The sequence below is a fragment of the Chrysochloris asiatica genome, unplaced genomic scaffold (assembly GCF_000296735.1).
Source record: "Chrysochloris asiatica unplaced genomic scaffold, ChrAsi1.0 scaffold00638, whole genome shotgun sequence".
NCBI classification, from domain to species: Eukaryota; Metazoa; Chordata; class Mammalia; order Afrosoricida; family Chrysochloridae; genus Chrysochloris; species Chrysochloris asiatica.
In genome coordinates, this window is record NW_006409156.1 from 200,386 (window position 1) to 208,113 (window position 7,728).

The 7,728-nt window shown below is 45.7% G+C and overlaps 1 protein-coding gene across 1 annotated transcript in view; it reads right to left on the bottom strand.

Annotated features, from left to right (window-relative positions):
- N4BP2L1 (NEDD4 binding protein 2-like 1) overlaps nucleotides 1–7,728 on the bottom strand; it is a 23,162-nt gene that overhangs the window by 6,653 nt on the left and 8,781 nt on the right. The gene's annotated exons all lie outside the window — the stretch shown is intronic.

Here is a 7,728-nt window from a genome sequence, read left to right on the forward strand (position 1 = left end):
AAGCCTACACCCACGGCCAACCCCACCTCTAAGGTCTACACCCACGGCCAACCCCACCTCTAAGGTCTACACCCAAGGCCAAAGCCATCTCTAAGTCTACACCCACGGCCAACCCCACCTCTAAGGTCTACACCCACGGCCAACCCCACCTCTAAGGTCTACACCCACAGCCAACCCCACCTCTAACGTCTATACCCACGGCCAAAGCCATCTCTAAGTCTACACCCACGGTCAACACCACCTCTAACGTCTATACCCACGGACAACCCCACCTCTAACGTCTATACCCACGGACAACCCCACCTCTAACTCTACACCCACACCCAATCCCACCTCTAATGCCTACACCTATGGCCAACCCCACCTCTAAGTTTACACCCACGGCCAACGCCACCTCTAAGTCTATACCCACAGCCAACAAATCCATTCTGATGCACAACCCCAACATACAAGGTTCCTGAAACTATAAATCTTTACAGGAACAGACAGCCTCATCTTTCTACCAAGGAGCTGATGGTGGGTTTAAACCACCAACATCGTGCTTAGCCAACCAATGCTTAACCCACAGTGCCACCATAGCTCCTTTCTCTAACATTCAGTGGGGGTTATCCTGGTGTGGCACTGTAGGATAAACACTAGACCGCTAACCACAAAATCTGGGGTTCAAATTCACCAGCGGCTCCTCAGCAATCCTATGCAGCAGGCAGGGTTGCTGTGAGTTGGAAACGACTTGAAGGTCCACAACACTTCTGAGCGCCAGGCTTGGAGTTTGTTGGCATTCCATTTGAAAAGAAAACTCGCTGCCTTCCAGGGGATTCCGACTCATAGTGACCCAGCAGGGCAGGGAAGGACGGCCCCAGGTTTCCATGGCTGTACACCTTTACGGGAGCAGGTCGCCCGTGATGCCAAGTGCAGGAAGGAGAAAGCAGCAACCCTGGGAGCAGGAGCAGATGGTTCTGGAGTGTTCTCTTGCCTTAGTTATGCACAATGTGAAGGTGTGAGAATGTTCATTTACTCATCTGTGTGCAAGGAGAGGGAGCGTGGTGGCATAGAGGGGTAAGTGCTGGGCACAAGGTCAGCAGTTCTAACCCACCCATAGCTCACTCCTCAGGAGACAGATGAGGCTTACAAACCCTCCTCTGTCCTGTAGAGGGCTGTGAGTCAGAATCAGCTCGGTGGCAGTGGGTTTTTGTGTAAGGAGAATTTCAGACTGAGCACTGAAACAGGGGTGGCTTCACAGAGGCCCCAAGTCACAAGGCACTTCAGGGAAGACCCCCCACCTTGTCTCACTGCCCACCCGCGCCTTTGTCCCTCATGCCACCACAGCTGGATGTATTTATGTGACCCAACACTGGAGTCCCAGAGGCCCTGGCGGTGGCCCCGTGACTCACAGTGGTATCAGTACACTGGCCCGGCACACCCAGGAGACGAGGAGCCAGAAACACAAGCCTCAGTATGATGGTTTGTTCTTCAGTTGACTTGAACTTTTTATTGTGGGCAGGGTGAAAGTTTACAGAGCACAGAAGTTCCCACTCAACAACATACACACATCCTGTTTCAGTGTCGTTGCCTGTCAGCCCCTCAGTGGAACAGCACTCTTCCCACTTCCTCCCGGGGCTCCCCATCTCCGTGCTTCCTTCCTGAGCTTTGTTTTGGGGCAAACGCTGCCTTTTTGGTCTCTTGTAGTTGTCTATGCTGACAAGCATACTCCTCCCAGGTGTTGTGTTCACATGACAGGCCTGTCTCTTGGTTGGCTGCCAAGTGACCCCCCACTTCCAGATATGAAGGGTGTCTGAGGGACGCGGTCTCGGGGCCCAGCGTCTCTGTCAGGCCACATCTCTCTTCCGCTCTGTCGAGGACCTTCTGTCATGGTCCCATTCAGGGCAGTTCGTAGTGCTGGTGAGGTGCCATCTAATTCTGCTCTCAGAGAAGGATTACGGTGCCAGCCATCTTCTCCCAAAATGTAGCCGTTCTGCTACTGATGACGGTGCAGAGCCTCAGAGGACAGCTGCCACATTGGGGTCTTTCTCTGGGATTTTGTTTGACAGCTGTTGTTATTAGGTGATGTTGAGTAGGTTTCGATTCACAGTGACCCCGTGCACAACAGAATGAAACACTGCCCAGTCCTATGCCAACCTCACAGTTGTTAAGCTTAAACCCACTGATGCTGCCACTGTGCCAATCCATCTCATTGGGGGTCTTTCTCTTTTTCACTGACGCTCCACTTTACCAAGCATGATGTCTTTCTCCAGGGCCTGGTCCCTCCTGATAACATGTCCGAAGTCTGAGTGATGAAGTCTGGCCAGCCTGGCTTGTAAGGAGCACTCTGACTGAACTTCCTCCAACACAGATTTGTTTGTTTTTTTCTGACAATCCATGGCACTTTCAATATTTTCCTCCAACACTATAACCCAAATGCATCAATTCTTCTACGGTCTTCCTTACTCACTGTCCAGCTTTCACAGGCATATTGTTTGGGTCATACGCACCTTAGTCCTCAAACTGACATCTTTGCTCTTCAACACTTTAAAGAGATCTTGTGCAGCAGATTTGCCTAATGCAAAAAATATGTCATTTGATTTCTTGATTGCTGCTTCCATGAGTGTTGATATGGATTCAAGGAAAATGAAACCTTTGCCAATTTCAGTCTTTTCTCCATTTATCATGATGTAATTTACTGATCCACTAGTAAGGATTTTTGTTTTCTTTTCATTGAAGTACAACTCATACTGAAGGCTGTAGTCGTTGATCTTCATCAATAAATATTTTAAGTCCTCTTCGCTTTCAGAAGCAAGGTTGTATCATCTGCATATCACAGGTTGTTAATGAGTCTTCCTCCAACCCTGATGCCATGTTCTTCAAATAATCCAGTTTCTCGGATTATTTGTTCAGCATACATACTGAATACGTATAGTGAAAGAATACAACTCTGGCGCACATCTTTCCCAATTTTAAACCATTCAGTGGCCCCTTGTTCGGTTCAAACAACAGCCTCTTGGTCTATATCCCTGGGTTCTTCATGAGCATCATTAAGTGTTCTGGAATATACATTGTCTGCAATGTTAACCATGGTTTGTCATGATCCACACAGTCAAAAGCCTTTGCATAGTTCATAAAGGACAGGTAAACATCTTTCTGGTGTTCTCTCGTTCAGCCAAGATCCATCTGACGTCTGCAGTGATATCCCTCATTCCACTTCCGTGCCTGAATCCAGATTGAACCTCTGGAAGTTCCCTGTCAATGTAATGTTACAGCCCTTTTTATATTATCTTTAGCAAAATTTTACTTGCATTCAATATCAAAGATATTGTCCAATAATTTCCGCATTCTGTTGGGTCATCTCTCTTTGGAACGGGCACAAATACGGATCTCTTCCAATCAGTTGTCCAGATAGTTGTCTTCCAAATTTCTTGGCAGAGATGAGTGCCTCCAGTGCCGCCTCATTTTCCTGAAAGATTTCAATTTTTATTCCATCAATTCCTGGTGCCTTGTTCTTTGCCAATTCCTTCAATGCACCTTGAACTTCTTCCTTCAGGATCATTGGCTCTTGATCATAGGCTACCTCTTGAAGCAGTTGAACATCAACCATTTCCTTTTGGTACAGTGACTCTGTGTATTCCTTCCATCTTCTTTTGATGCTTTCTGCATCATCCAATATTTTGCCCAGAGAATCCTTCAATATTTCAAATCGAGGCTTGAACTTTTTCTTTAGTTCCCCCAGCTTGAGACATACTGAGCATGTTCTTCCCTTTTGGTTTTCCAACTCTAGATCTTTGCATATTTCATTATATACTTAACTTTGTCTTTTTGAGCTGACCTTTGAAATTTTCTGTTCAGCTCTTGTGCCTCCTCACTTCTTCCATTTGCTTCAGCATCTCTACACTGAAGAGCAAGTTTCTTCTGACATCCATTTTGGTCTTTTCTATCTTTCTTGTCTTCTCAATGACTGTTTGCTTTCTTCCTGTATGATGTTTTCGATGTCATTCCACAGCTCTCCTGGTGTTCAGTCATTAGTGTCTGATGCATCAAATTTGTACTTCAGATGATCTATACGTTCAGATGGGATCTGTTGAAAGTTAAATTTTGGTTCTGTAGACTTATTTGAATTTTTTCTCAGCTTCAGTCTGAGAGTGCACATGGGCAATTGATGGTCTGTCCCAGTCTGTCCCTGGCCTAATTTGAGCTGATGATATGGAGCTTTTTCCTCCTTCTCTTCCCACAGATGTAGTCAATTTGATTTCTGAGTATTCCATCTGGTGAGGTCCATGTGTATGATCATCTTTTATGTTATTTTAAAAAGTTATTTGCAATGAAGAAGTCATTGGTCTTACAAAATTCTACCATGCGACTCTCCCAGCATCATTTCTATCACTAAGGCCATATTTTCCAACTACTGATCCTTCCTCTTTGTTTCCAACCTTTACATTCCAATCCCAGTAATTATCAACATCTTGATTGCATGTTTAATCAATTACAGACTGAAGAAGGTAGAATTCTTCAATCTCATCATCATTGGCTTTAGTGGTTTGTACATAAATTTGAATGATAGTTTTATTGACTGGTCTTCCTTGTAGGTGTATGGATATTATCCTTTGACATGTTCTTTTTGATGATGAATGGGACGCCGCCACTCCTCTTCAATCTGTCATTCCTGGCACAGTAATGTGTGTGACTGTCAGATTCAAAATGGCCAATACCAGTCCATTTCAGCTCACTAATATCTAGGATATTGATCTTTACATCTTCAATTTAATTTTTAGTAACTTCAATTTTCCTAAATTTATACTTCGTATATTCCATGTTCCAATTATTAACAAATGTTTGCAGCTGTTTCTCCTCATTGTGAGTTGTGCCCCATCAGCAAATAAAGGTCCCATTAGCTTAATTCCTCTTGTGTCATCACGGTCGACTCTACTGAGGTGGCAGCTCTTCCCCAGTTGTATTTTGAGTGTCCTCCAATCTGAGGGGCTCATCTTCCAGGACTATACCAGATGATGTTCTACTGCTCTGCATAAGGTTTCAGTGTTTCAGTGGCTAGACATTCAGAAGTAGCCTGCCCCTCCTCCTTCCTAGTCTGTCTTAGTCTGGAAGCTCATTTGAAACCTGTCCACGACAGGTGACACTGCTGGGCTTTAAGATGCTGACAGCACAGTTTCCAGGTTCACAGTAACACACAAGCCTCCCCAGAAGGACAGACTGACAGACTAGTGGTGGCTGACAGCTGCAGAACTGGAAACCCAACTGTGTGTTTGATACAGTATTTTTAGTCCCTGTTTAGTGTAGCTGGAATCCCTGCATGGGACAGAGGGCTAAGGGCTCAGCTGTTCCTGGAAAGGTTGGAGGCTTGGGGTCATCCGGAAGCACCTGGGGAGGAAAGGAAGATCAATTGATCTACTTCAAAGATCAGTTCATAGCAGCTTTCTGCATCACAAGGGAGCTTTCCTCAACGGAGCCTGGGGCAGCACTTTGTTGTGTGTGAGCCTGATCCCAGTGAACAATTCAACTAGTGGAAAAAGACTGTTGAGAACACCCTCGGTGAACAAACACTTCTAATGGGCTCCCTGCTAAGTGTGAAAAGCAAATCCCCTGGGTCTCAGGACACAATGTGTGCTTCTCTTGTGTCTCACAAGTAAAGAAACAACAGCTCTGTCCAAGCATTGTGGGAGAGCGTCAACTTGTTAGGTGCCATCACATCGACACCAAGTCATAGCGCCTCGTGTACAACAGCAAGACACACAGTGGCAGTGTCCCACCCTCACAAATCAAGTCTCGACTAGCCAGCATCCCACCAGACTCAGCGAGGGGGCTTCTTCTTCTTTCTCCCACCAGCTGCCCCACAGAAGAAATCAATACGGATTGCATAAGTCTGATGAAAGAATACAACCCTGGTACACACCTATCCTGGTTTAAAACTGAATGCAGTGTCTGGTCGAACAACCGCCTCTTGATCTATATACGGGTTTTTCATGAGCAAATGAAATGTTCATGAAGAGACTGGTGGTCTCGGTACATGACTAAGGGTTAAAAGAGACAATGTACAGACATCAGACAGATCACTGGACTCTAAGCTACCACTGGGCTCAAAGGACAGCATTTTCCGAGGACCCAGTTCCAAGGGTTAGGGAAGGAGAAGGAATGGGAACAGGAAACGGGGAGAAGGTGGGAGAAGCGATCTATAGCACGTAGCATCACAGATCAGGGTGTGTATGGACTGTTGAATGGAAAGCTGATTTGCTCTATAAACCTCCGTCCAGTTTACCAGAAAAAGTTAAATCAAAAGAAAGAAAGATCATTTGTTGTTGTCGTTGTTGTATTAGTTCCTCAATCTCCTGGAGCCTAGATAGCTTAGATGCTTGGAGAGATCAGGAAGGGTTCGTATTGGTTTCATCTGGAACTCTGCATCTAGCGCACATAGCTGCACACTGGAAGGTCGGTGGTTCAAATCCACCCAGTGGCTCTGTGGGACAAAGACCAGGGAATCTGCTCCCATAAAGGTGACAGCCTTGGAAACACTGTGGGGCAGTTCGCTCTGTGTTCTAGGGTCGCTATGAGTCAGAATCCACTCAGCAGTGAGCAGCCAACAAGAAGAGTCCTTCCTAATGGTCCTACAGGAGTCCTGGTGTGGTACTGTAAGCCAAGCACTGGAGTGCTAAGCGCAAGGTTGGTGGTTCAAACCCACCAGCTGCTTCTTGGAAAACGTATACAGGGTCACTGTGAATTGTAACTGACTAGATAGCACTTAACAACATCACGTAAAAGGACAAGGACAAGACTTCAGACACCCTTAAGAGTTGGGTGTAGGTTGTGACATCTCTCTCCAACACATTCTCATCGGGACAAACATGAAAACTTAGTAAACTCTAAACTTTACCTCCTTCCACTGCCCTCAGTGGTGCCACATTAACCCAGAAACAGAATGCCTTGGTAAATCGTGTTTGAAAATAGTAAAAATATACGATTGATACTAATGAACAGCAATCAGATGGCCTCCTCACCCCCAAAGGAGTCCTGGTGAATCAGTGGTTAAAGTGCTGGCCTGCCAACTTCAAACTCACCCAGCAATTATGTAGGGCAAAGACCTGGCGATCTGCTCATGTAAAGATGACAGCTTTGGAACCTTAGGGGACAATTCTGTGTCCTATCGTAGTGGTTACGAATCAGGCAGCTAACCTCAGGGTCAGCAGTTCAAACTACCAGCTGTTCCACGGGAGAAAGATGAGGCGTTCTGCTCCCGTAAAGATTTACACCCTCGGAAACCCTGTGCAGGTTCGCTATGAGTCGGAACTGACTCAACGGCACTTAACAACAACAACAACAACAACATGAGTATGTTGTTGTTGTCAAGTGCCGTTGAGTCGATTCTGACCCATAGCAACCCTGTACAGGGTTTCCCGAGGCTGTAAATGTTTACGGGAGTAGAAAGCCTCATCTTTCTCCCATGTAACAGCTGGTAGTTTAGAACTACTGACCTTGAGGTTCGCAGCTCGATTCATAACCACTATGCTACCAGAGCTCCTTATTGTGTCACTATATACTCTTATATATCATCCACTCACATCTGTGGAAAGAGAAGATGGAAAACTCCATATCATCAGTGAAAACAAGGCCAGGGGCAGACTGTGGAACAGACCATCAATTACTGATAAGCAAATTCAAACTGAAGCTGAAGAAAATGAAAACAAATCCACGAGAGCCAAAATATGACCTTGAATTTATCCCACCTGAATT